Genomic DNA, 18,131 nt, shown 5'->3' with positions numbered 1-18,131 from the left:
ACACATTTCAATTGTAAAATGTAATTACAAAAATGTAATGCCTGCAGCACTTGATATTCCCAGGTGGTCTCCCATCCAAGTACTAACCAAGCCCAACATTGCTTAGCTTCTGAGATCAGACGAGATCAGGCTTATTCAAGGTGGTGTGGCCGCAGGCGATTGCGTTTCTGCTTTCATGACTTTTATGTTTAGTGAGCTGGGGGTGATTCCTCCAAAATTTCCTTTTGTCCTCCACACATTTCAATTGTAAAATGTAATTACAAAAATGTAATGCCTGCAGCACTTGATATTCCCAGGTGGTCTCCCATCCAAGTACTAACCAAGCCCAACATTGCTTAGCTTCTGAGATCAGACGAGATCAGGCTTATTCAACGTGGTGTGGCCGCAGGCGATTGCATTTCTGCTTTCATGACTTTTATGTTTAGTGAGCTGGGGGTGATTCCTCCAAAATTTCCTTTTGTCCTCCACACATTTCAATTGTAAAATGTAATGCCTGCAGCACTTGATATTCCCAGGTGGTCTCCCACCCAAGTACTAACCAAGCCCAACATTGCTTAGCTTCTGAGATCAGACGAGATCAGGCTTATTCAAGGTGGTGTGGCCGCAGGCGATTGCTGTTCTGCTTTCATGACTTTTATGTTTAGTGAGCTGGGGGTGATTCCTCCAAAATTTCCTTTTGTCCTCCACACATTTCAATTGTAAAATGTAATGCCTGCAGCACTTGATATTCCCAGGTGGTCTCCCATCCAAGTACTAACCAAGCCCAACATTGCTTAGCTTCTGAGATCAGACGAGATCAGGCTTATTCAAGGTGGTGTGGCCGCAGGCGATTGCTGTTCTGCTTTCATGACTTTTATGTTTAGTGAGCTGGGGGTGATTCCTCCAAAATTTCCTTTTGTCCTCCACACATTTCAATTGTAAAATGTAATGCCTGCAGCACTTGATATTCCCAGGTGGTCTCCCATCCAAGTACTAACCAAGCCCAACATTGCTTAGCTTCTGAGATCAGACGAGATCAGGCTTATTCAAGGGGGTGTGGCCGCAGGCGATTGCGTTTCTGCTTTCATGACTTTTATGTTTAGTGAGCTGGGGGTGATTCCTCCAAAATTTCCTTTTGTCCTCCACACATTTCAATTGTAAAATGTAATGCCTGCAGCACTTGATATTCCCAGGTGGTCTCCCATCCAAGTACTAACCAAGCCCAACATTGCTTAGCATCTGAGATCAGACGAGATCAGGCTTATTCAAGGTGGTGTGGCCGCAGGCGATTGCATTTCTGCTTTCATGACTTTTATGTTTAGTGAGCTGGGGGTGATTCCTCCAAAATTTCCTTTTGTCCTCCACACATTTCAATTGTAAAATGTAATTACAAAAATGTAATGCCTGCAGCACTTGATATTCCCAGGTGGTCTCCCATCCAAATACTAACCAAGCCCAACATTGCTTAGCTTCTGAGATCAGACGAGATCAGGCTTATTCAAGGTGGTGTGGCCGCAGGCGATTGCTGTTCTGCTTTCATGACTTTTATGTTTAGTGAGCTGGGGGTGATTCCGCCAAAATTTCCTTTTGTCCTCCACACATTTTAATTGTAAAATGTAATTACAAAAATGTAATGCCTGCAGCACTTGATATTCCCAGGTGGTCTCCCATCCAAGTACTAACCAAGCCCAACATTGCTTAGCTTCTGAGATCAGACGAGATCAGGCTTATTCAAGGTGGTGTGGCCGCAGGCGATTGCATTTCTGCTTTCATGACTTTTATGTTTAGTGAGCTGGGGGTGATTCCTCCAAAATTTCCTTTTGTCCTCCACACATTTCAATTGTAACATGTAATGCCTGCAGCACTTGATATTCCCAGGTGGTCTCCCATCCAAGTACTAACCAAGCCCAACATTGCTTAACTTCTGAGATCAGACGAGATCAGGCTTATTCAAGGTGGTGTGGCCGCAGGCGATTGCATTTCTGCTTTCATGACTTTTATGTTTAGTGAGCTGGGGGTGATTCCTCCAAAATTTCCTTTTGTCCTCCACACATTTCAATTGTAAAATGTAATGCCTGCAGCACTTGATATTCCCAGGTGGTCTCACATCCAAGTACTAACCAAGCCCAACATTGCTTAGCTTCTGAGATCAGACGAGATCAGGCTTATTCAAGGTGGTGTGGCCGCAGGCGATTGCATTTCTGCTTTCATGACTTTTATGTTTAGTGAGCTGGGGGTGATTCCTCCAAAATTTCCTTTTGTCCTCCACACATTTCAATTGTAAAATGTAATTACAAAAATGTAATGCCTGCAGCACTTGATATTCCCAGGTGGTCTCCCATCCAAGTACTAACCAAGCCCAACATTGCTTAGCTTCTGAGATCAGACGAGATCAGGCTTATTCAATGTGGTGTGGCCGCAGGCGATTGCTGTTCTGCTTTCATGACTTTTATGTTTAGTGAGCTGGGGGTGATTCCTCCAAAATTTCCTTTTGTCCTCCACACATTTCAATTGTAAAATGTAATGCCTGCAGCACTTGATATTCCCAGGTGGTCTCCCATCCAAGTACTAACCAAGCCCAACATTGCTTAGCTTCTGAGATCAGACGAGATCAGGCTTATTCAAGGTGGTGTGGCCGCAGGCGATTGCATTTCTGCTTTCATGACTTTTATGTTTAGTGAGCTGGGGGTGATTCCTCCAAAATTTCCTTTTGTCCTCCACACATTTCAATTGTAAAATGTAATGCCTGCAGCACTTGATATTCCCAGGTGGTCTCCCATCCAAGTACTAACCAAGCCCAACATTGCTTAGCTTCTGAGATCAGACGAGATCAGGCTTATTCAAGGTGGTGTGGCCGCAGGCGATTGCATTTCTGCTTTCATGACTTTTATGTTTAGTGAGCTGGGGGTGATTCCTCCAAAATTTCCTTTTGTCCTCCACACATTTCAATTGTAAAATGTAATTACAAAAATGTAATGCCTGCAGCACTTGATATTCCCAGGTGGTCTCCCATCCAAGTACTAACCAAGCCCAACATTTCTTAGCTTCTGAGATCAGACGAGATCAGGCTTATTCAAGGTGGTGGGGCCGCAGGCGATTGCATTACTGCTTTCATGACTTTTATGTTTAGTGAGCTGGGGGTGATTCCTCCAAAATTTCCTTTTGTCCTCCACACATTTCAATTGTAAAATGTAATGCCTGCAGCACTTGATATTCCCAGGTGGTCTCCCATCCAAGTACTAACCAAGCCCAACATTGCTTAGCTTCTGAGATCAGACGAGATCAGGCTTATTCAAGGTGGTGTGGCCGCAGGCGATTGCATTTCTGCTTTCATGACTTTTATGTTTAGTGAGCTGGGGGTGATTCCTCCAAAATTTCCTTTTGTCCTCCACACATTTCAATTGTAAAATGTAATGCCTGCAGCACTTGATATTCCCAGGTGGTCTCCCATCCAAGTACTAACCAAGCCCAACATTGCTTAGCTTCTGAGATCAGACGAGATCAGGCTTATTCAAGGTGGTGTGGCCGCAGGCGATTGCATTTCTGCTTTCATGACTTTTATGTTTAGTGAGCTGGGGGTGATTCCTCCAAAATTTCCTTTTGTCCTCCAAACATTTCAATTGTAAAATGTAATGCCTGCAGCACTTGATATTCCCAGGTGGTCTCCCATCCAAGTACTAACCAAGCCCAACTTTGCTTAGCTTCTGAGATCAGACGAGATCAGGCTTATTCAAGGTGGTGTGGCCGCAGGCGATTGCATTTCTGCTTTCATGACTTTTATGTTTAGTGAGCTGGGGGTGATTCCTCCAAAATTTCCTTTTGTCCTCCACACATTTCAATTGTAAAATGTAATGCCTGCAGCACTTGATATTCCCAGGTGGTCTCCCATCCAAGTACTAACCAAGCCCAACATTGCTTAGCTTCTGAGATCAGACGAGATCAGGCTTATTCAAGGTGGTGTGGCCACAGGCGATTGCATTTCTGCTTTCATGACTTTTATGTTTAGTGAGCTGGGGGTGATTCCTCCAAAATTTCCTTTTGTCCTCCACACATTTCAATTGTAAAATGTAATTACAAAAATGTAATGCCTGCAGCACTTGATATTCCCAGGTGGTCTCCCATCCAAGTACTAACCAAGCCCAACATTGCTTAGCTTCTGAGATCAGACGAGATCAGGCTTATTCAAGGTGGTGTGGCCGCAGGCGATTGCGTTTCTGCTTTCATGACTTTTATGTTTAGTGAGCTGGGGGTGATTCCTCCAAAATTTCCTTTTGTCCTCCACACATTTCAATTGTAAAATGTAATGCCTGCAGCACTTGATATTCCCAGGTGGTCTCCCATCCAAGTACTAACCAAGCCCAACATTGCTTAGCTTCTGAGATCAGACGAGATCAGGCTTATTCAAGGTGGTGTGGCCGCAGGCGATTGCATTTCTGCTTTCATGACTTTTATGTTTAGTGATCTGGGGGTGATTCCTCCAAAATTTCCTTTTGTCCTCCACACATTTCAATTGTAAAATGTAATGCCTGCAGCACTTGATATTCCCAGGTGGTCTCCCATCCAAGTACTAACCAAGCCCAACATTGCTTAGCTTCTGAGATCAGACGAGATCAGGCTTATTCAAGGTGGTGTGGCCGCAGGCGATTGCTGTTCTGCTTTCATGACTTTTATGTTTAGTGAGCTGGGGGTGATTCCTCCAAAATTTCCTTTTGTCCTCCACACATTTCAATTGTAAACTGTAATTACAAAAATGTAATGCCTGCAGCACTTGATATTCCCAGGTGGTCTCCCATCCAAGTACTAACCAAGCCCAACGTTGCTTAGCTTCTGAGATCAGACGAGATCAGGCTTATTCAAGGTGGTGTGGCCGCAGGCGATTGCTGTTCTGCTTTCATGACTTTTATGTTTAGTGAGCTGGGGGTGATTCCTCCAAAATTTCCTTTTGTCCTCCACACATTTCAATTGTAAAATGTAATGCCTGCAGCACTTGATATTCCCAGGTGGTCTCCCATCCAAGTACTAACAAAGCCCAACGTTGCTTAGCTTCTGAGATCAGACGAGATCAGGCTTATTCAAGGTGGTGTGGCCGCAGGCGATTGCATTTCTGCTTTCATGACTTTTATGTTTAGTGAGCTGGGGGTGATTCCTCCAAAATTTCCTTTTGTCCTCCACACATTTCAATTGTAAAATGTAATGCCTGCAGCACTTGATATTCCCAGGTGGTCTCCCATCCAAGTACTAACCAAGCCCAACATTGCTTAGCTTCTGAGATCAGACGAGATCAGGCTTATTCAAGGTGGTGTGGCCGCAGGCGATTGCATTTCTGCTTTCATGACTTTTATGTTTAGTGAGCTGGGGGTGATTCCTCCAAAATTTCCTTTTGTCCTCCACACATTTCAATTGTAAAATGTAATGCCTGCAGCACTTGATATTCCCAGGTGGTCTCCCATCCAAGTACTAACCAAGCCCAACATTGCTTAGCTTCTGAGATCAGACGAGATCAGGCTTATTCAAGGTGGTGTGGCCGCAGGCGATTGCATTTCTGCTTTCATGACTTTTATGTTTAGTGAGCTGGGGGTGATTCCTCCAAAATTTCCTTTTGTCCACACATTTCAATTGTAAAATGTAATTACAAAAATGTAATGCCTGCAGCACTTGATATTCCCAGGTGGTCTCCCATCCAAGTACTAACCAAGCCCAACATTGCTTAGCTTCTGAGATCAGACGAGATCAGGCTTATTCAAGGTGGTGTGGCCGCAGGCGATTGCATTTCTGCTTTCATGACTTTTATGTTTAGTGAGCTGGGGGTGATTCCTCCAAAATTTCCTTTTGTCCTCCACACATTTCAATTGTAAAATGTAATGCCTGCAGCACTTGATATTCCCAGGTGGTCTCCCATCCAAGTACTAACCAAGCCCAACATTGCTTAGCTTCTGAGATCAGACGAGATCAGGCTTATTCAAGGTGGTGTGGCCGCAGGCGATTGCATTTCTGCTTTAATGACTTTTATGTTTAGTGAGCTGGGGGTGATTCCTCCAAAATTTCCTTTTGTCCTCCACACATTTCAATTGTAAAATGTAATGCCTGCAGCACTTGATATTCCCAGGTGGTCTCCCATCCAAGTACTAACCAAGCCCAACATTGCTTAGCTTCTGAGATCAGACGAGATCAGGCTTATTCAAGGTGGTGTGGCTGCAGGCGATTGCATTTCTGCTTTCATGACTTTTATGTTTAGTGAGCTGGGGGTGATTCCTCCAAAATTTCCTTTTGTCCTCCACACATTTCAATTGTAAAATGTAATTACAAAAATGTAATGCCTGCAGCACTTGATATTCCCAGGTGGTCTCCCATCCAAGTACTAACCAAGCCCAACATTTCTTAGCTTCTGAGATCAGACGAGATCAGGCTTATTCAAGGTGGTGTGGCCGCAGGCGATTGCATTTCTGCTTTCATGACTTATGTTTAGTGAGCTGGGGGTGATTCCTCCAAAATTTCCTTTTGTCCACACATTTCAATTGTAAAATGTAATTACAAAAATGTAATGCCTGCAGCACTTGATATTCCCAGGTGGTCTCCCATCCAAGTACTAACCAAGCCCAACATTGCTTAGCTTCTGAGATCAGACGAGATCAGGCTTATTCAAGGTTTTGTGGCCGCAGGCGATTGCTGTTCTGCTTTCATGACTTTTATGTTTAGTGAGCTGGGGGTGATTCCTCCAAAATTTCCTTTTGTCCTCCACACATTTCAATTGTAAAATGTAATGCCTGCAGCACTTGATATTCCCAGGTGGTCTCCCATCCAAGTACTAACCAAGCCCAACATTGCTTAGCTTCTGAGATCAGACGAGATCAGGCTTATTCAAGGTGGTGTGGCCGCAGGCGATTGCATTTCTGCTTTCATGACTTTTATGTTTAGTGAGCTGGGGGTGATTCCTCCAAAATTTCCTTTTGTCCTCCACACATTTCAATTGTAAAATGTAATTACAAAAATGTAATGCCTGCAGCACTTGATATTCCCAGGTGGTCTCCCATCCAAGTACTAACCAAGCCCAACATTGCTTAGCTTCTGAGATCAGACGAGATCAGGCTTATTCAAGGTGGTGTGGCCGCAGGCGATTGCATTTCTGCTTTCATGACTTTTATGTTTAGTGAGCTGGGGGTGATTCCCCCAAAATTTCCTTTTGTCCTCCACACATTTCAATTGTAAAATGTAATTACAAAAATGTAATGCCTGCAGCACTTGATATTCCAAGGTGGTCTCCCATCCAAGTACTAACCAAGCCCAACATTGCTTAGCTTCTGAGATCAGACGAGATCAGGCTTATTCAAGGTGGTGTGGCCGCAGGCGATTGCATTTCTGCTTTCATGACTTTTATGTTTAGTGAGCTGGGGGTGATTCCTCCAAAATTTCCTTTTGTCCTCCACACATTTCAATTGTAAAATGTAATGCCTGCAGCACTTGATATTCCCAGGTGGTCTCCCATCCAAGTACTAACCAAGCCCAACATTGCTTAGCTTCTGAGATCAGACGAGATCAGGCTTATTCAAGGTGGTGTGGCCGCAGGCGATTGCATTTCTGCTTTCATGACTTTTATGTTTAGTGAGCTGGGGGTGATTCCTCCAAAATTTCCTTTTGTCCTCCACACATTTCAATTGTAAAATGTAATTACAAAAATGTAATGCCTGCAGCACTTGATATTCACAGGCGGTCTCCCATCCAAGTACTAACCAAGCCCAACATTGCTTAGCTTCTGAGATCAGACGAGATCAGGCTTATTCAAGGTGGTGTGGCCGCAGGCGATTGCATTTCTGCTTTCATGACGTTTATGTTTAGTGAGCTGGGGGTGATTCCTCCAAAATTTCCTTTTGTCCTCCACACATTTCAATTGTAAAATGTAATGCCTGCAGCACTTGATATTCCCAGGTGGTCTCCCATCCAAGTACTAACCAAGCCCAACATTGCTTAGCTTCTGAGATCAGACGAGATCAGGATTATTCAAGGTGGTGTGGCCGCAGGCGATTGCATTTCTGCTTTCATGACTTTTATGTTTAGTGAGCTGGGGGTGATTCCTCCAAAATTTCCTTTTGTCCTCCACACATTTCAATTGTAAAATGTAATTACTAAAATGTAATGCCTGCAGCACTTGATATTCCCAGGTGGTCTCCCATCCAAGTACTAACCAAGCCCAACATTGCTTAGCTTCTGAGATCAGGCTTTTTCAAGGTGGTGTGGCCGCAGGCGATTGCATTTCTGCTTTCATGACTTTTATGTTTAGTGAGCTGGGGGTGATTCCTCCAAAATTTCCTTTTGTCCTCCACACATTTCAATTGTAAAATGTAATTACAAAAATGTAATGCCTGCAGCACTTGATATTCCCAGGTGGTCTCCCATCCAAGTACTAACCAAGCCCAACATTGCTTAGCTTCTGAGATCAGACGAGATCAGGCTTATTCAAGGTGGTGTGGCCGCAGGCGATTGCATTTCTGCTTTCATGACTTTTATGTTTAGTGAGCTGGGGGTGATTCCTCCAAAATTTCCTTTTGTCCTCCACACATTTCAATTGTAAAATGTAATTACAAAAATGTAATGCCTGCAGCACTTGATATTCCCAGGTGGTCTCCCATCCAAGTACTAACCAAGCCCAACATTGCTTAGCTTCTGAGATCAGGCTTATTCACGGTGGTGTGGCCGCAGGCGATTGCATTTCTGCTTTCATGACTTTTATGTTTAGTGAGCTGGGGGTGATTCCTCCAAAATTTCCTTTTGTCCTCCACACATTTCAATTGTAAAATGTAATTACAAAAATGTAATGCCTGCAGCACTTGATATTCCCAGGTGGTCTCCCATCCAAGTACTAACCAAGCCCAACATTGCTTAGCTTCTGAGATCAGACGAGATCAGGCTTATTCAAGGTGGTGTGGCCGCAGGCGATTGCATTTCTGCTTTCATGACTTTTATGTTTAGTGAGCTGGGGGTGATTCCTCCAAAATTTCCTTTTGTCCTACACACATTTCAATTGTAAAATGTAATTACAAAAATGTAATGCCTGCAGCACTTGATATTCCCAGGCGGTCTCCCATCCAAGTACTAACCAAGCCCAACATTGCTTAGCTTCTGAGATCAGGCTTATTCAAGGTGGTGTGGCCGCAGGCGATTGCATTTCTGCTTTCATGACTTTTATGTTTAGTGAGCTGGGGGTGATTCCTCCAAAATTTCCTTTTGTCCTCCACACATTTCAATTGTAAAATGTAATTACAAAAATGTAATGCCTGCAGCACTTGATATTCCCAGGCGGTCTCCCATCCAAGTACTAACCAAGCCCAACATTGCTTAGCTTCTGAGATCAGGCTTATTCAAGGTGGTGTGGCCGCAGGCGATTGCATTTCTGCTTTCATGACTTTTATGTTTAGTGAGCTGGGGGTGATTCCTCCAAAATTTCCTTTTGTCCTCCACACATTTCAATTGTAAAATGTAATGCCTGCAGCACTTGATATTCCCAGGTGGTCTCCCATCCAAGTACTAACCAAGCCCAACATTGCTTAGCTTCTGAGATCAGACGAGATCAGGCTTATTCAAGGTGGTGTGGCCGCAGGCGATTGCATTTCTGCTTTCATGACTTTTATGTTTAGTGAGCTGGGGGTGATTCCTCCAAAATTTCCTTTTGTCCACACATTTCAATTGTAAAATGTAATGCCTGCAGCACTTGATATTCCCAGGTGGTCTCCCATCCAAGTACTAACCAAGCCCAACATTGCTTAGCTTCTGAGATCAGGCTTATTCAAGGTGGTGTGGCCGCAGGCGATTGCATTTCTGCTTTCATGACTTTTATGTTTAGTGAGCTGGGGGTGATTCCTCCAAAATTTCCTTTTGTCCTCCACACATTTCAATTGTAAAATGTAATTACAAAAATGTAATGCCTGCAGCACTTGATATTCCCAGGTGGTCTCCCATCCAAGTACTAACCAAGCCCAACATTGCTTAGCTTCTGAGATCAGGCTTATTCAAGGTGGTGTGGCCGCAGGCGATTGCATTTCTGCTTTCATGACTTTTATGTTTAGTGAGCTGGGGGTGATTCCTCCAAAATTTCCTTTTGTCGTCCACACATTTCAATTGTAAAATGTAATGCCTGCAGCACTTGATATTCCCAGGTGGTCTCCCATCCAAGTACTAACCAAGCCCAACATTGCTTAGCTTCTGAGATCAGACGAGATCAGGCTTATTCAAGGTGGTGTGGCCGCAGGCGATTGCATTTCTGCTTTCATGACTTTTATGTTTAGTGAGCTGGGGGTGATTCCTCCAAAATTTCCTTTTGTCCTCCACACATTTCAATTGTAAAATGTAATTACAAAAATGTAATGCCTGCAGCACTTGATATTCCCAGGTGGTCTCCCATCCAAGTACTAACCAAGTCCAACATTGCTTAGCTTCTGAGATCAGACGAGATCAGGCTTATTCAAGTTGGTGTGGCCGCAGGCGATTGCAGTTCTGCTTTCATGACTTTTATGTTTAGTGAGCTGGGGGTGATTCCTCCAAAATTTCCTTTTGTCCTCCACACATTTCAATTGTAAAATGTAATTACAAAAATGTAATGCCTGCAGCACTTGATATTCCCAGGTGGTCTCCCATCCAAGTACTAACCAAGCCCAACATTGCTTAGCTTCTGAGATCAGACGAGATCAGGCTTATTCAAGGTGGTGTGGCCGCAGGCGATTGCATTTCTGCTTTCATGACTTTTATGTTTAGTGAGCTGGGGGTGATTCCTCCAAAATTTCCTTTTGTCCTCCACACATTTCAATTGTAAAATGTAATGCCTGCAGCACTTGATATTCCCAGGTGGTCTCCCATCCAAGTACTAACCAAGCCCAACATTGCTTAGCTTCTGAGATCAGACGAGATCAGGCTTATTCAAGGTGGTGTGGCCGCAGGCGATTGCATTTCTGCTTTCATGACTTTTATGTTTAGGGAGCTGGGGGTGATTCCTCCAAAATTTCCTTTTGTCCTCCACACATTTCAATTGTAAAATGTAATGCCTGCAGCACTTGATATTCCCAGGTGGTCTCCCATCCAAGTACTAACCAAGCCCAACACTGCTTAGTTTCTGAGATCAGGCTTATTCAAGGTGGTGTGGCCGCAGGCGATTGCAATTCTGCTTTCATGACTTTTATGTTTAGTGAGCTGGGGGTGATTCCTCCAAAATTTCCTTTTGTCCTCCACACATTTCTATTGTAAAATGTAATTACAAAAATGTAATGCCTGCAGCACTTGATATTCCCAGGTGGTCTCCCATCCAAGTACTAACCAAGCCCAACATTGCTTAGCTTCTGAGATCAGACGAGATCAGGCTTATTCAAGGTGGTGTGGCCGCAGGCGATTGCATTTCTGCTTTCATGACTTTTATGTTTAGTGAGCTGGGGGTGATTCCTCCAAAATTTCCTTTTGTCCTCCACACATTTCAATTGTAAAATGTAATGCCTGCAGCACTTGATATTCCCAGGTGGTCTCCCATCCAAGTACTAACCAATCCCAACATTGCTTAGCTTCTGAGATCAGACGAGATCAGGCTTATTCAAGGTGGTGTGGCCGCAGGCGATTGCATTTCTGCTTTCATGACTTTTATGTTTAGTGAGCTGGGGGTGATTCCTCCAAAATTTCCTTTTGTCCTCCACACATTTCAATTGTAAAATGTAATGCCTGTAGCACTTGATATTCCCAGGTGGTCTCCCATCCAAGTACTAACCAAGCCCAACATTACTTAGCTTCTGAGATCAGACGAGATCAGGCTTATTCAAGGTGGTGTGGCCGCAGGCGATTGCATTTCTGCTTTCATGACTTTTATGTTTAGTGAGCTGGGGGTGATTCCTCCAAAATTTCCTTTTGTCCTCCACACATTTCAATTGTAAAATGTAATTACAAAAATGTAATGCCTGCAGCACTTGATATTCCCAGGTGGTCTCCCATCCCAGAACTAACCAAGCCCAACATTGCTTAGCTTCTGAGATCAGACGAGATCAGGCTTATTCAAGGTGGTGTGGCCGCAGGCGATTGCATTTCTGCTTTCATGACTTTTATGTTTAGTGAGCTGGGGGTGATTCCTCCAAAATTTCCTTTTGTCCTCCACACATTTCAATTGTAAAATGTAATTACAAAAATGTAATGCCTGCAGCACTTGATATTCCCAGGTGGTCTCCCATCCAAGTACTAACCAAGCCCAACATTGCTTAGCTTCTGAGATCAGACGAGATCAGGCTTATTCAAGGTGGTGTGGCCGCAGGCGACTGCATTTCTGCTTTCATGACTTTTATGTTTAGTGAGCTGGGGGTGATTCCTCCAAAATTTCCTTTTGTCCTCCACACATTTCAATTGTAAAATGTAATGCCTGCAGCACTTGATATTCCCAGGTGGTCTGCCATCCAAGTACTAACCAAGCCCAACATTGCTTAGCTGCTGAGATCAGACGAGATCAGGCTTATTCAAGGTGGTGTGGCCGCAGGCGATTGCATTTCTGCTTTCATGACTTTTATGTTTAGTGAGCTGGGGGTGATTCCTCCAAAATTTCCTTTTGTCCTCCACACATTTCAATTGTAAAATGTAATGCCTGCAGCACTTGATATTCCCAGGTGGTCTCCCATCCAAGTACTAACCAAGCCCAACATTGCGTAGCTTCTGAGATCAGGCTTATTCAAGGTGGTGTGGCCGCAGGCGATTGCTGTTCTGCTTTCATGACTTTTATGTTTAGTGAGCTGGGGGTGATTCCTCCAAAATTTCCTTTTGTCCTCCACACATTTCAATTGTAAAATGTAATGCCTGCAGCACTTGATATTCCCAGGTGGTCTCCCATCCAAGTACTAACCAAGCCCAACATTGCTTAGCTGCTGAGATCAGACGAGATCAGGCTTATTCAAGGTGGTGTGGCCGCAGGCGATTGCATTTCTGCTTTCATGACTTTTATGTTTAGTGAGCTGGGGGTGATTCCTCCAAAATTTCCTTTTGTCCTCCACACATTTCAATTGTAAAATGTAATTACAAAAATGTAATGCCTGCAGCACTTGATATTCCCAGGTGGTCTCCCATCCAAGTACTAACCAAGCCCAACATTGCTTAGCTTCTGAGATCAGACGAGATCAGGCTTATTCAAGGTGGTGTGGCCGCAGGCGATTGCATTTCTGCTTTCATGACTTTTATGTTTAGTGAGCTGGGGGTGATTCCTCCAAAATTTCCTTTTGTCCTCCACACATTTCAATTGTAAAATGTAATTACAAAAATGTAATGCCTGCAGCACTTGATATTCCCAGGTGGTCTCCCATCCAAGTACTAACCAAGCCCAACATTGCTTAGCTTCTGAGATCAGACGAGATCAGGCGAGATCAGGCTTATTCAAGGTGGTGTGGCTGCAGGCGATTGCATTTCTGCTTTCATGACTTTTATGTTTAGTGAGCTGGGGGTGATTCCTCCAAAATTTCCTTTTGTCCTCCACACATTTCAATTGTAAAATGTAATTACAAAAATGTAATGCCTGCAGCACTTGATATTCCCAGGTGGTCTCCCATCCAAGTACTAACCAAGCCCAACATTGCTTAGCTTCTGAGATCAGACGAGATCAGGCTTATTCAAGGTGGTGTGGCCGCAGGCGATTGCATTTCTGCTTTCATGACTTTTATGTTTAGTGAGCTGGGGGTGATTCCTCCAAAATTTCCTTTTGTCCTCCACACATTTCAATTGTAAAATGTAATGCCTGCAGCACTTGATATTCCCAGGTGGTCTCCCATCCAAGTACTAACCAAGCCCAACATTGCTTAGCTTCTGAGATCAGACGAGATCAGGCTTATTCAAGGTGGTGTGGCCGCAGGCGATTGCATTTCTGCTTTCATGACTTTTATGTTTAGTGAGCTGGGGGTGATTCCTCCAAAATTTCCTTTTGTCCTCCACACATTTCAATTGTAAAATGTAATTACAAAAATGTAATGCCTGCAGCACTTGATATTCCCAGGTGGTCTCCCATCCAAGTACTAACCAAGCCCAACATTGCTTAGCTTCTGAGATCAGACGAGATCAGGCTTATTCAAGGTGGTGTGGCCGCAGGCGACTGCATTTCTGCTTTCATGACTTTTATGTTTAGTGAGCTGGGGGTGATTCCTCCAAAATTTCCTTTTGTCCTCCACACATTTCAATTGTAAAATGTAATGCCTGCAGCACTTGATATTCCCAGGTGGTCTCCCATCCAAGTACTAACCAAGCCCAACATTGCTTAGCTTCTGAGATCAGACGAGATCAGGCTTATTCAAGGTGGTGTGGCCGCAGGCGATTGCATTTCTGCTTTCATGACTTTTATGTTTAGTGAGCTGGGGGTGATTCCTCCAAAATTTCCTTTTGTCCTCCACACATTTCAATTGTAAAATGTAATTACTAAAATGTAATGCCTGCAGCACTTGATATTCCCAGGTGGTCTCCCATCCAAGTACTAACCAAGCCCAACATTGCTAAGCTTCTGAGATCAGACGAGATCAGGCTTATTCAAGGTGGTGTGGCCGCAGGCGATTGCATTTCTGCTTTCATGACTTTTATGTTTAGTGAGCTGGGGGTGATTCCTCCAAAATTTCCTTTTGTCCTCCACACATTTCAATTGTAAAATGTAATGTCTGCAGCACTTGATATTCCCAGGTGGTCTACCATCCAAGTACTAACCTAGCCCAACATTGCTTAGCTTCTGAGATCAGACGAGATCAGGCTTATTCAAGGTGGTGTGGCCGCAGGCGATTGCATTTCTGCTTTCATGACTTTTATGTTTAGTGAGCTGGGGGTGATTCCTCCAAAATTTCTTTTTGTCCTCCACACATTTCAATTGTAAAATGTAATTACAAAAATGTAATGCCTGCAGCACTTGATATTCCCAGGTGGTCTCCCATCCAAGTACTAACCAAGCCCAACATTGCTTAGTTTCTGAGATCAGACGAGATCAGGCGAGATCAGGCTTATTCAAGGTGGTGTGGCTGCAGGCGATTGCATTTCTGCTTTCATGACTTTTATGTTTAGTGAGCTGGGGGTGATTCCTCCAAAATTTCCTTTTGTCCTCCACACATTTCAATTGTAAAATGTAATGCCTGCAGCACTTGATATTCCCAGGTGGTCTCCCATCCAAGTACTAACCAAGCCCAACATTGCTTAGCTTCTGAGATCAGGCTTATTCAAGGTGGTGTGGCCGCAGGCGATTGCATTTCTGCTTTCATGACTTTTATGTTTAGTGAGCTGGGGGTGATTCCTCCAAAATTTCCTTTTGTCCTCCACACATTTCAATTGTAAAATGTAATGCCTGCAGCACTTGATATTCCCAGGTGGTCTCCCATCCAAGTACTAACCAAGCCCAACATTGCTTAGCTTCTGAGATCAGACGAGATCAGGCTTATTCAAGGTGGTGTGGCCGCAGGCGATTGCATTTCTGCTTTCATGACTTTTATGTTTAGTGAGCTGGGGGTGATTCCTCCAAAATTTCTTTTTGTCCTCCACACATTTCAATTGTAAAATGTGATGCCTGCAGCACTTGATATTCCCAGGTGGTCTCCCATCCAAGTACTAACCAAGCCCAACATTGCTTAGCTTCTGAGATCAGGCTTATTCAAGGTGGTGTGGCCGCAGGCGATTGCATTTCTGCTTTCATGACATTTATGTTTAGTGAGCTGGGGGTGATTCCTCCAAAATTTCCTTTTGTCCTCCACACATTTCAATTGTAAAATGTAATGCCTGCAGCACTTGATATTCCCAGGTGGTCTCCCATCCAAGTACTAACCAAGCCCAACATTGCTTAGCTTCTGAGATCAGGCTTATTCAAGGTGGTGTGGCCGCAGGCGATTGCATTTCTGCTTTCATGACTTTTATGTTTAGTGAGCTGGGGGTGATTCCTCCAAAATTTCCTTTTGTCCTCCACACATTTCAATTGTAAAATGTAATTACAAAAATGTAATGCCTGCAGCACTTGATATTCCCAGGTGGTCTCCCATCCAAGTACTAACCAAGCCCAACATTGCTTAGCTTCTGAGATCAGACGAGATCAGGCTTATTCAAGGTGGTGTGGCCGCAGGCAGTTGCATTTCTGCTTTCATGACTTTTATGTTTAGTGAGCTGGGGGTGATTCCTCCAAAATTTCCTTTTGTCCTCAACACATTTCAATTGTAAAATGTAATGCCTGCAGCACTTGATATTCCCAGGTGGTCTCCCATCCAAGTACTAACCAAGCCCAACATTGCTTAGCTTCTGAGATCAGGCTTATTCAAGGTGGTGTGGCCGCAGGCGATTGCATTTCTGCTTTCATGACTTTTATGTTTAGTGAGCTGGGGGTGATTCCTCCAAAATTTCCTTTTGTCCTCCACACATTTCAATTGTAAAATGTAATTACAAAAATGTAATGCCTGCAGCACTTGATATTCCCAGGTGGTCTCCCATCCAAGTACTAACCAAGCCCAACATTGCTTAGCTTCTGAGATCAGACGAGATCAGGCTTATTCAAGGTGGTGTGGCCGCAGGCGATTGCATTTCTGCTTTCATGACTTTTATGTTTAGTGAGCTGGGGGTGATTCCTCCAAAATTTCCTTTTGTCCTCCACACATTTCAATTGTAAAATGTAATTACAAAAATGTAATGCCTGCAGCACTTGATATTCCCAGGTGGTCTCCCATCCAAGTACTAACCAAGCCCAACATTGCTTAGCTTCTGAGATCAGACGAGATCAGGCTTATTCAAGGTGGTGTGGCCGCAGGCGATTGCATTTCTGCTTTCATGACTTTTATGTTTAGTGAGCTGGGGGTGATTCCTCCAAAATTTCCTTTTGTCCTCCACACATTTCAATTGTAAAATGTAATTACAAAAATGTAATGCCTGCAGCACTTTCCCAGGTGGTCTCCCATCCAAGTACTAACCAAGCCCAACATTGCTTAGCTTCTGAGATCAGACGAGATCAGGCTTATTCAAGGTGGTGTGGCCGCAGGCGATTGCATTTCTGCTTTCATGACTTTTATGTTTAGTGAGCTGGGGGTGATTCCTCCAAAATTTCCTTTTGTCCTCCACACATTTCAATTGTAAAATGTAATGCCTGCAGCACTTGATATTCCCAGGTGGTCTCCCATCCAAGTACTAACCAAGCCCAACATTGCTTAGCTTCTGAGATCAGACGAGATCAGGCTTATTCAAGGTGGTGTGGCCGCAGGCGATTGCATTTCTGCTTTCATGACTTTTATGTTTAGTGAGCTGGGGGTGATTCCTCCAAAATTTCCTTTTGTCCTCCACACATTTCAATTGTAAAATGTAATGCCTGCAGCACTTGATATTCCCAGGTGGTCTCCCATCCAAGTACTAACCAAGCCCAACATTGCTTAGCTTCTGAGATCAGACGAGATCAGGCTTATTCAAGGTGGTGTGGCCGCAGGCAATTGCATTTCTGCTTTCATGACTTTTATGTTTAGTGAGCTGGGGGTGATTCCTCCAAAATTTCCTTTTGTCCTCCACACATTTCAATTGTAAAATGTAATTACAAAAATGTAATGCCTGCAGCACTTGATATTCCCAGGTGGTCTCCCATCCAAGTACTAACCAAGCCCAACATTGCTTAGCTTCTGAGATCAGGCTTATTCAAGGTGGTGTGGCCGCAGGCGATTGCATTTCTGCTTTCATGACTTTTATGTTTAGTGAGCTGGGGGTGATTCCTCCAAAATTTCCTTTTGTCCTCCACACATTTCAATTGTAAAATGTAATTACAAAAATGTAATGCCTGCAGCACTTGATATTCCCAGGTGGTCTCCCATCCAAGTACTAACCAAGCCCAACATTGCTTAGCTTCTGAGATCAGACGAGATCAGGCTTATTCAAGGTGGTGTGGCCGCAGGCGATTGCATTTCTGCTTTCATGACTTTTATGTTTAGTGAGCTGGGGGTGATTCCTCCAAAATTTCCTTTTGTCCTCCACACATTTCAATTGTAAAATGTAATTACAAAAATGTAATGCCTGCAGCACTTTCCCAGGTGGTCTCCCATCCAAGTACGAATCAAGCCCAACATTGCTTAGCTTCTGAGATCAGACGAGATCAGGCTTATTCAAGGTGGTGTGGCCGCAGGCGATTGCATTTCTGCTTTCATGACTTTTATGTTTAGTGAGCTGGGGGTGATTCC

The 18,131-nt window shown here is 43.8% G+C and overlaps 62 non-coding genes and 19 pseudogenes across 62 annotated transcripts; all 81 read right to left on the bottom strand.

The window, feature by feature from the left end:
- Nucleotides 1-38: 38 nt before the first annotated feature.
- Nucleotides 39-157, bottom strand: LOC131717010 (5S ribosomal RNA). Its single transcript, XR_009315895.1, has one exon. It is a non-coding gene; the product is annotated as a 5S ribosomal RNA (ribosomal RNA).
- Nucleotides 158-271: 114 nt separating this feature from the next.
- On the bottom strand, nt 272-390 carry LOC131711317 (5S ribosomal RNA). The gene has a single exon (XR_009313201.1). It is a non-coding gene; the product is annotated as a 5S ribosomal RNA (ribosomal RNA).
- A 100-nt stretch (nt 391-490) lies between these two features.
- Nucleotides 491-609, bottom strand: LOC131720741 (5S ribosomal RNA). The gene has a single exon (XR_009319638.1). It is a non-coding gene; the product is annotated as a 5S ribosomal RNA (ribosomal RNA).
- Nucleotides 610-709: 100 nt separating this feature from the next.
- Nucleotides 710-828, bottom strand: LOC131717009 (5S ribosomal RNA). Its single transcript, XR_009315894.1, has one exon. It is a non-coding gene; the product is annotated as a 5S ribosomal RNA (ribosomal RNA).
- Nucleotides 829-928: 100 nt separating this feature from the next.
- On the bottom strand, nt 929-1,047 carry LOC131710276 (5S ribosomal RNA). Its single transcript, XR_009312148.1, has one exon. It is a non-coding gene; the product is annotated as a 5S ribosomal RNA (ribosomal RNA).
- A 100-nt stretch (nt 1,048-1,147) lies between these two features.
- On the bottom strand, nt 1,148-1,266 carry LOC131711321 (5S ribosomal RNA). The gene has a single exon (XR_009313205.1). It is a non-coding gene; the product is annotated as a 5S ribosomal RNA (ribosomal RNA).
- A 114-nt stretch (nt 1,267-1,380) lies between these two features.
- On the bottom strand, nt 1,381-1,499 carry LOC131711149 (5S ribosomal RNA). The gene has a single exon (XR_009313031.1). It is a non-coding gene; the product is annotated as a 5S ribosomal RNA (ribosomal RNA).
- Nucleotides 1,500-1,613: 114 nt separating this feature from the next.
- On the bottom strand, nt 1,614-1,732 carry LOC131717008 (5S ribosomal RNA). Its single transcript, XR_009315893.1, has one exon. It is a non-coding gene; the product is annotated as a 5S ribosomal RNA (ribosomal RNA).
- A 100-nt stretch (nt 1,733-1,832) lies between these two features.
- Nucleotides 1,833-1,951, bottom strand: LOC131717278 (5S ribosomal RNA). Its single transcript, XR_009316163.1, has one exon. It is a non-coding gene; the product is annotated as a 5S ribosomal RNA (ribosomal RNA).
- A 100-nt stretch (nt 1,952-2,051) lies between these two features.
- On the bottom strand, nt 2,052-2,170 carry LOC131712766 (5S ribosomal RNA). Its single transcript, XR_009314655.1, has one exon. It is a non-coding gene; the product is annotated as a 5S ribosomal RNA (ribosomal RNA).
- Nucleotides 2,171-2,284: 114 nt separating this feature from the next.
- Nucleotides 2,285-2,403, bottom strand: LOC131716702 (5S ribosomal RNA). The gene has a single exon (XR_009315588.1). It is a non-coding gene; the product is annotated as a 5S ribosomal RNA (ribosomal RNA).
- Nucleotides 2,404-2,503: 100 nt separating this feature from the next.
- On the bottom strand, nt 2,504-2,622 carry LOC131717007 (5S ribosomal RNA). Its single transcript, XR_009315892.1, has one exon. It is a non-coding gene; the product is annotated as a 5S ribosomal RNA (ribosomal RNA).
- A 100-nt stretch (nt 2,623-2,722) lies between these two features.
- Nucleotides 2,723-2,841, bottom strand: LOC131717006 (5S ribosomal RNA). The gene has a single exon (XR_009315891.1). It is a non-coding gene; the product is annotated as a 5S ribosomal RNA (ribosomal RNA).
- Nucleotides 2,842-2,955: 114 nt separating this feature from the next.
- LOC131713299 (5S ribosomal RNA) lies at nt 2,956-3,074 on the bottom strand (annotated as a pseudogene).
- A 100-nt stretch (nt 3,075-3,174) lies between these two features.
- On the bottom strand, nt 3,175-3,293 carry LOC131717005 (5S ribosomal RNA). Its single transcript, XR_009315890.1, has one exon. It is a non-coding gene; the product is annotated as a 5S ribosomal RNA (ribosomal RNA).
- A 100-nt stretch (nt 3,294-3,393) lies between these two features.
- Nucleotides 3,394-3,512, bottom strand: LOC131717004 (5S ribosomal RNA). Its single transcript, XR_009315889.1, has one exon. It is a non-coding gene; the product is annotated as a 5S ribosomal RNA (ribosomal RNA).
- Nucleotides 3,513-3,612: 100 nt separating this feature from the next.
- On the bottom strand, nt 3,613-3,731 carry LOC131718603 (5S ribosomal RNA). Its single transcript, XR_009317500.1, has one exon. It is a non-coding gene; the product is annotated as a 5S ribosomal RNA (ribosomal RNA).
- Nucleotides 3,732-3,831: 100 nt separating this feature from the next.
- Nucleotides 3,832-3,950, bottom strand: LOC131710139 (5S ribosomal RNA). The gene has a single exon (XR_009312008.1). It is a non-coding gene; the product is annotated as a 5S ribosomal RNA (ribosomal RNA).
- Nucleotides 3,951-4,064: 114 nt separating this feature from the next.
- LOC131717003 (5S ribosomal RNA) lies at nt 4,065-4,183 on the bottom strand. Its single transcript, XR_009315888.1, has one exon. It is a non-coding gene; the product is annotated as a 5S ribosomal RNA (ribosomal RNA).
- A 100-nt stretch (nt 4,184-4,283) lies between these two features.
- LOC131717002 (5S ribosomal RNA) lies at nt 4,284-4,402 on the bottom strand. Its single transcript, XR_009315887.1, has one exon. It is a non-coding gene; the product is annotated as a 5S ribosomal RNA (ribosomal RNA).
- A 100-nt stretch (nt 4,403-4,502) lies between these two features.
- Nucleotides 4,503-4,621, bottom strand: LOC131717001 (5S ribosomal RNA). Its single transcript, XR_009315886.1, has one exon. It is a non-coding gene; the product is annotated as a 5S ribosomal RNA (ribosomal RNA).
- A 114-nt stretch (nt 4,622-4,735) lies between these two features.
- On the bottom strand, nt 4,736-4,854 carry LOC131720704 (5S ribosomal RNA). The gene has a single exon (XR_009319601.1). It is a non-coding gene; the product is annotated as a 5S ribosomal RNA (ribosomal RNA).
- Nucleotides 4,855-4,954: 100 nt separating this feature from the next.
- LOC131712749 (5S ribosomal RNA) lies at nt 4,955-5,073 on the bottom strand. Its single transcript, XR_009314638.1, has one exon. It is a non-coding gene; the product is annotated as a 5S ribosomal RNA (ribosomal RNA).
- A 100-nt stretch (nt 5,074-5,173) lies between these two features.
- Nucleotides 5,174-5,292, bottom strand: LOC131716999 (5S ribosomal RNA). Its single transcript, XR_009315884.1, has one exon. It is a non-coding gene; the product is annotated as a 5S ribosomal RNA (ribosomal RNA).
- Nucleotides 5,293-5,392: 100 nt separating this feature from the next.
- On the bottom strand, nt 5,393-5,511 carry LOC131716998 (5S ribosomal RNA). Its single transcript, XR_009315883.1, has one exon. It is a non-coding gene; the product is annotated as a 5S ribosomal RNA (ribosomal RNA).
- A 111-nt stretch (nt 5,512-5,622) lies between these two features.
- On the bottom strand, nt 5,623-5,741 carry LOC131716997 (5S ribosomal RNA). Its single transcript, XR_009315882.1, has one exon. It is a non-coding gene; the product is annotated as a 5S ribosomal RNA (ribosomal RNA).
- A 100-nt stretch (nt 5,742-5,841) lies between these two features.
- On the bottom strand, nt 5,842-5,960 carry LOC131716996 (5S ribosomal RNA). Its single transcript, XR_009315881.1, has one exon. It is a non-coding gene; the product is annotated as a 5S ribosomal RNA (ribosomal RNA).
- A 100-nt stretch (nt 5,961-6,060) lies between these two features.
- LOC131720671 (5S ribosomal RNA) lies at nt 6,061-6,179 on the bottom strand. Its single transcript, XR_009319568.1, has one exon. It is a non-coding gene; the product is annotated as a 5S ribosomal RNA (ribosomal RNA).
- A 114-nt stretch (nt 6,180-6,293) lies between these two features.
- Nucleotides 6,294-6,412, bottom strand: LOC131712068 (5S ribosomal RNA). The gene has a single exon (XR_009313957.1). It is a non-coding gene; the product is annotated as a 5S ribosomal RNA (ribosomal RNA).
- A 109-nt stretch (nt 6,413-6,521) lies between these two features.
- On the bottom strand, nt 6,522-6,640 carry LOC131714029 (5S ribosomal RNA; annotated as a pseudogene).
- A 100-nt stretch (nt 6,641-6,740) lies between these two features.
- Nucleotides 6,741-6,859, bottom strand: LOC131716995 (5S ribosomal RNA). Its single transcript, XR_009315880.1, has one exon. It is a non-coding gene; the product is annotated as a 5S ribosomal RNA (ribosomal RNA).
- Nucleotides 6,860-6,973: 114 nt separating this feature from the next.
- Nucleotides 6,974-7,092, bottom strand: LOC131716994 (5S ribosomal RNA). Its single transcript, XR_009315879.1, has one exon. It is a non-coding gene; the product is annotated as a 5S ribosomal RNA (ribosomal RNA).
- Nucleotides 7,093-7,206: 114 nt separating this feature from the next.
- Nucleotides 7,207-7,325, bottom strand: LOC131710951 (5S ribosomal RNA). Its single transcript, XR_009312833.1, has one exon. It is a non-coding gene; the product is annotated as a 5S ribosomal RNA (ribosomal RNA).
- Nucleotides 7,326-7,425: 100 nt separating this feature from the next.
- LOC131716993 (5S ribosomal RNA) lies at nt 7,426-7,544 on the bottom strand. The gene has a single exon (XR_009315878.1). It is a non-coding gene; the product is annotated as a 5S ribosomal RNA (ribosomal RNA).
- Nucleotides 7,545-7,658: 114 nt separating this feature from the next.
- LOC131710726 (5S ribosomal RNA) lies at nt 7,659-7,777 on the bottom strand. The gene has a single exon (XR_009312608.1). It is a non-coding gene; the product is annotated as a 5S ribosomal RNA (ribosomal RNA).
- Nucleotides 7,778-7,877: 100 nt separating this feature from the next.
- On the bottom strand, nt 7,878-7,996 carry LOC131720609 (5S ribosomal RNA). The gene has a single exon (XR_009319506.1). It is a non-coding gene; the product is annotated as a 5S ribosomal RNA (ribosomal RNA).
- Nucleotides 7,997-8,110: 114 nt separating this feature from the next.
- Nucleotides 8,111-8,219, bottom strand: LOC131714344 (5S ribosomal RNA; annotated as a pseudogene).
- A 114-nt stretch (nt 8,220-8,333) lies between these two features.
- Nucleotides 8,334-8,452, bottom strand: LOC131716992 (5S ribosomal RNA). Its single transcript, XR_009315877.1, has one exon. It is a non-coding gene; the product is annotated as a 5S ribosomal RNA (ribosomal RNA).
- Nucleotides 8,453-8,566: 114 nt separating this feature from the next.
- Nucleotides 8,567-8,675, bottom strand: LOC131715889 (5S ribosomal RNA; annotated as a pseudogene).
- Nucleotides 8,676-8,789: 114 nt separating this feature from the next.
- LOC131716991 (5S ribosomal RNA) lies at nt 8,790-8,908 on the bottom strand. The gene has a single exon (XR_009315876.1). It is a non-coding gene; the product is annotated as a 5S ribosomal RNA (ribosomal RNA).
- Nucleotides 8,909-9,022: 114 nt separating this feature from the next.
- Nucleotides 9,023-9,131, bottom strand: LOC131715273 (5S ribosomal RNA; annotated as a pseudogene).
- A 114-nt stretch (nt 9,132-9,245) lies between these two features.
- Nucleotides 9,246-9,354, bottom strand: LOC131715272 (5S ribosomal RNA; annotated as a pseudogene).
- Nucleotides 9,355-9,454: 100 nt separating this feature from the next.
- On the bottom strand, nt 9,455-9,573 carry LOC131716990 (5S ribosomal RNA). The gene has a single exon (XR_009315875.1). It is a non-coding gene; the product is annotated as a 5S ribosomal RNA (ribosomal RNA).
- A 97-nt stretch (nt 9,574-9,670) lies between these two features.
- LOC131714831 (5S ribosomal RNA) lies at nt 9,671-9,779 on the bottom strand (annotated as a pseudogene).
- Nucleotides 9,780-9,893: 114 nt separating this feature from the next.
- Nucleotides 9,894-10,002, bottom strand: LOC131714830 (5S ribosomal RNA; annotated as a pseudogene).
- Nucleotides 10,003-10,102: 100 nt separating this feature from the next.
- Nucleotides 10,103-10,221, bottom strand: LOC131716988 (5S ribosomal RNA). Its single transcript, XR_009315873.1, has one exon. It is a non-coding gene; the product is annotated as a 5S ribosomal RNA (ribosomal RNA).
- Nucleotides 10,222-10,335: 114 nt separating this feature from the next.
- LOC131712948 (5S ribosomal RNA) lies at nt 10,336-10,454 on the bottom strand. Its single transcript, XR_009314836.1, has one exon. It is a non-coding gene; the product is annotated as a 5S ribosomal RNA (ribosomal RNA).
- Nucleotides 10,455-10,568: 114 nt separating this feature from the next.
- LOC131716987 (5S ribosomal RNA) lies at nt 10,569-10,687 on the bottom strand. Its single transcript, XR_009315872.1, has one exon. It is a non-coding gene; the product is annotated as a 5S ribosomal RNA (ribosomal RNA).
- Nucleotides 10,688-10,787: 100 nt separating this feature from the next.
- Nucleotides 10,788-10,906, bottom strand: LOC131716986 (5S ribosomal RNA). Its single transcript, XR_009315871.1, has one exon. It is a non-coding gene; the product is annotated as a 5S ribosomal RNA (ribosomal RNA).
- Nucleotides 10,907-11,006: 100 nt separating this feature from the next.
- Nucleotides 11,007-11,115, bottom strand: LOC131715554 (5S ribosomal RNA; annotated as a pseudogene).
- Nucleotides 11,116-11,229: 114 nt separating this feature from the next.
- LOC131716985 (5S ribosomal RNA) lies at nt 11,230-11,348 on the bottom strand. Its single transcript, XR_009315870.1, has one exon. It is a non-coding gene; the product is annotated as a 5S ribosomal RNA (ribosomal RNA).
- Nucleotides 11,349-11,448: 100 nt separating this feature from the next.
- Nucleotides 11,449-11,567, bottom strand: LOC131712820 (5S ribosomal RNA). The gene has a single exon (XR_009314709.1). It is a non-coding gene; the product is annotated as a 5S ribosomal RNA (ribosomal RNA).
- A 100-nt stretch (nt 11,568-11,667) lies between these two features.
- Nucleotides 11,668-11,786, bottom strand: LOC131712955 (5S ribosomal RNA). Its single transcript, XR_009314843.1, has one exon. It is a non-coding gene; the product is annotated as a 5S ribosomal RNA (ribosomal RNA).
- A 114-nt stretch (nt 11,787-11,900) lies between these two features.
- Nucleotides 11,901-12,019, bottom strand: LOC131711936 (5S ribosomal RNA). The gene has a single exon (XR_009313825.1). It is a non-coding gene; the product is annotated as a 5S ribosomal RNA (ribosomal RNA).
- Nucleotides 12,020-12,133: 114 nt separating this feature from the next.
- Nucleotides 12,134-12,252, bottom strand: LOC131716984 (5S ribosomal RNA). The gene has a single exon (XR_009315869.1). It is a non-coding gene; the product is annotated as a 5S ribosomal RNA (ribosomal RNA).
- A 100-nt stretch (nt 12,253-12,352) lies between these two features.
- Nucleotides 12,353-12,471, bottom strand: LOC131712592 (5S ribosomal RNA). Its single transcript, XR_009314483.1, has one exon. It is a non-coding gene; the product is annotated as a 5S ribosomal RNA (ribosomal RNA).
- Nucleotides 12,472-12,571: 100 nt separating this feature from the next.
- On the bottom strand, nt 12,572-12,680 carry LOC131716103 (5S ribosomal RNA; annotated as a pseudogene).
- Nucleotides 12,681-12,780: 100 nt separating this feature from the next.
- Nucleotides 12,781-12,899, bottom strand: LOC131710221 (5S ribosomal RNA). Its single transcript, XR_009312091.1, has one exon. It is a non-coding gene; the product is annotated as a 5S ribosomal RNA (ribosomal RNA).
- A 114-nt stretch (nt 12,900-13,013) lies between these two features.
- On the bottom strand, nt 13,014-13,132 carry LOC131716983 (5S ribosomal RNA). The gene has a single exon (XR_009315868.1). It is a non-coding gene; the product is annotated as a 5S ribosomal RNA (ribosomal RNA).
- A 114-nt stretch (nt 13,133-13,246) lies between these two features.
- On the bottom strand, nt 13,247-13,375 carry LOC131713436 (5S ribosomal RNA; annotated as a pseudogene).
- A 114-nt stretch (nt 13,376-13,489) lies between these two features.
- Nucleotides 13,490-13,608, bottom strand: LOC131716982 (5S ribosomal RNA). The gene has a single exon (XR_009315867.1). It is a non-coding gene; the product is annotated as a 5S ribosomal RNA (ribosomal RNA).
- Nucleotides 13,609-13,708: 100 nt separating this feature from the next.
- Nucleotides 13,709-13,827, bottom strand: LOC131716981 (5S ribosomal RNA). Its single transcript, XR_009315866.1, has one exon. It is a non-coding gene; the product is annotated as a 5S ribosomal RNA (ribosomal RNA).
- A 114-nt stretch (nt 13,828-13,941) lies between these two features.
- On the bottom strand, nt 13,942-14,060 carry LOC131716980 (5S ribosomal RNA). Its single transcript, XR_009315865.1, has one exon. It is a non-coding gene; the product is annotated as a 5S ribosomal RNA (ribosomal RNA).
- Nucleotides 14,061-14,160: 100 nt separating this feature from the next.
- On the bottom strand, nt 14,161-14,279 carry LOC131716979 (5S ribosomal RNA). The gene has a single exon (XR_009315864.1). It is a non-coding gene; the product is annotated as a 5S ribosomal RNA (ribosomal RNA).
- Nucleotides 14,280-14,393: 114 nt separating this feature from the next.
- On the bottom strand, nt 14,394-14,512 carry LOC131712378 (5S ribosomal RNA). Its single transcript, XR_009314271.1, has one exon. It is a non-coding gene; the product is annotated as a 5S ribosomal RNA (ribosomal RNA).
- A 100-nt stretch (nt 14,513-14,612) lies between these two features.
- On the bottom strand, nt 14,613-14,731 carry LOC131712658 (5S ribosomal RNA). Its single transcript, XR_009314549.1, has one exon. It is a non-coding gene; the product is annotated as a 5S ribosomal RNA (ribosomal RNA).
- A 114-nt stretch (nt 14,732-14,845) lies between these two features.
- Nucleotides 14,846-14,974, bottom strand: LOC131713907 (5S ribosomal RNA; annotated as a pseudogene).
- A 100-nt stretch (nt 14,975-15,074) lies between these two features.
- Nucleotides 15,075-15,183, bottom strand: LOC131714829 (5S ribosomal RNA; annotated as a pseudogene).
- A 100-nt stretch (nt 15,184-15,283) lies between these two features.
- On the bottom strand, nt 15,284-15,402 carry LOC131716977 (5S ribosomal RNA). The gene has a single exon (XR_009315862.1). It is a non-coding gene; the product is annotated as a 5S ribosomal RNA (ribosomal RNA).
- Nucleotides 15,403-15,502: 100 nt separating this feature from the next.
- On the bottom strand, nt 15,503-15,611 carry LOC131714828 (5S ribosomal RNA; annotated as a pseudogene).
- A 100-nt stretch (nt 15,612-15,711) lies between these two features.
- Nucleotides 15,712-15,820, bottom strand: LOC131714827 (5S ribosomal RNA; annotated as a pseudogene).
- Nucleotides 15,821-15,934: 114 nt separating this feature from the next.
- Nucleotides 15,935-16,053, bottom strand: LOC131716976 (5S ribosomal RNA). Its single transcript, XR_009315861.1, has one exon. It is a non-coding gene; the product is annotated as a 5S ribosomal RNA (ribosomal RNA).
- Nucleotides 16,054-16,153: 100 nt separating this feature from the next.
- LOC131714826 (5S ribosomal RNA) lies at nt 16,154-16,262 on the bottom strand (annotated as a pseudogene).
- A 114-nt stretch (nt 16,263-16,376) lies between these two features.
- On the bottom strand, nt 16,377-16,495 carry LOC131716975 (5S ribosomal RNA). Its single transcript, XR_009315860.1, has one exon. It is a non-coding gene; the product is annotated as a 5S ribosomal RNA (ribosomal RNA).
- Nucleotides 16,496-16,609: 114 nt separating this feature from the next.
- On the bottom strand, nt 16,610-16,728 carry LOC131716974 (5S ribosomal RNA). Its single transcript, XR_009315859.1, has one exon. It is a non-coding gene; the product is annotated as a 5S ribosomal RNA (ribosomal RNA).
- A 114-nt stretch (nt 16,729-16,842) lies between these two features.
- On the bottom strand, nt 16,843-16,956 carry LOC131715881 (5S ribosomal RNA; annotated as a pseudogene).
- A 100-nt stretch (nt 16,957-17,056) lies between these two features.
- On the bottom strand, nt 17,057-17,175 carry LOC131716973 (5S ribosomal RNA). The gene has a single exon (XR_009315858.1). It is a non-coding gene; the product is annotated as a 5S ribosomal RNA (ribosomal RNA).
- A 100-nt stretch (nt 17,176-17,275) lies between these two features.
- On the bottom strand, nt 17,276-17,394 carry LOC131716971 (5S ribosomal RNA). Its single transcript, XR_009315856.1, has one exon. It is a non-coding gene; the product is annotated as a 5S ribosomal RNA (ribosomal RNA).
- Nucleotides 17,395-17,508: 114 nt separating this feature from the next.
- Nucleotides 17,509-17,617, bottom strand: LOC131714825 (5S ribosomal RNA; annotated as a pseudogene).
- A 114-nt stretch (nt 17,618-17,731) lies between these two features.
- Nucleotides 17,732-17,850, bottom strand: LOC131716970 (5S ribosomal RNA). The gene has a single exon (XR_009315855.1). It is a non-coding gene; the product is annotated as a 5S ribosomal RNA (ribosomal RNA).
- A 114-nt stretch (nt 17,851-17,964) lies between these two features.
- Nucleotides 17,965-18,078, bottom strand: LOC131716212 (5S ribosomal RNA; annotated as a pseudogene).
- Nucleotides 18,079-18,131: the final 53 nt, after the last annotated feature.

Source organism: Acipenser ruthenus, chromosome 44, assembly GCF_902713425.1.
Source record: "Acipenser ruthenus chromosome 44, fAciRut3.2 maternal haplotype, whole genome shotgun sequence".
Taxonomy (NCBI): Eukaryota; Metazoa; Chordata; class Actinopteri; order Acipenseriformes; family Acipenseridae; genus Acipenser; species Acipenser ruthenus.
This window is presented reverse-complemented; position numbering and strand designations above follow the sequence as displayed.